We start from the raw sequence: 1,048 nt of genomic DNA, 5'->3' as shown, positions 1-1,048 counted from the left end.
GTCTCTTGGCCCCCTGCGTCCTCTGGCGACAGCACGGCCGGCACTCATGTAGATAGAAGCGAATTAAGTGGGAAATTGCTCTTTTGATCGCTGATGACCCTATCTTCATTACCTCTTTTCCACAAAATATCACGAACCTCTGATTTACACTGTTATTTGTATGGATGTCTTGACAACATTTAATTTCGTGCTCACAGTTATATATTTCATGACGTGTTTTAAAACATTGAGAGTGCAGCGCAGACCTTCGCCAAAGATAAAACCTGTGTCCTGTGGGTGGCAGTGATGTACTAGTTTTTGCAATTATAATTACTGAATGACTGTAAAAAAAATACTTAATTTTCATGAACAGTTTTAATATTTGGCAACTTTATATACAAAATTGTAAATGTATACATTCATTTTTATTTCATTCAAAATGCATGTGCAGCACCGTGAGTGATGTGGTGAGCAGATCCAAGATCAAAGCTTGGCAGTTCCAAACCAAGGTTTGGCCTGCTTGTGTGGAGTTTGAATGTTGTTAATTTGAGTACTTACTGTATTTGCCTCTTGCCCAAAGTCAGCTGAGATAGGCATCAGTATACAAAAATGGATGGATGAAAGGAAACGCATGTCCTTTCTAAGCCATTCACCCATCCATTTTCGATACCACTTATTGTAATTGGGTGTGGCCTGTAGAGGGGGGGACGTGCCCACCAACCACATTGCTTGTGCCACCCATATTTGAAGCAGAATCGCTGAATTATGGATGTATGTATGTATATATAGTACTGAGCATTTTTTGTGCAATAAATGCTACTGTTGGGTCATTTATAACTCAGACATTAAAAATATATAAATTAAGGATGTGATTTTGTTTGATTGATGGGATCTAATTCTGTAAGAGCCTATCATGCTGCAAAGCAGGTTTGAAGCATGTGTGGGTGTGTGCGTGTGTGGGGGGGGATCGGCGGGAGGGTGGGGGGGGGGGGTACTGGGGGTGCGTGTGTTTGCATGTGAGCAAGTGAATGTGTGTGTGTGTGTGTGTGTGTGTGTGTGTGTGTGTGTG

Source organism: Hippocampus guttulatus, chromosome 10 (assembly GCF_054856545.1).
Source record: "Hippocampus guttulatus isolate MCC_2025c chromosome 10, RoL_Hgut_1.0, whole genome shotgun sequence".
NCBI lineage: Eukaryota > Metazoa > Chordata > Actinopteri > Syngnathiformes > Syngnathidae > Hippocampus > Hippocampus guttulatus.
The sequence above is the reverse complement of the archived record's forward strand: the minus strand, read 5'-3'. Positions refer to the sequence as shown.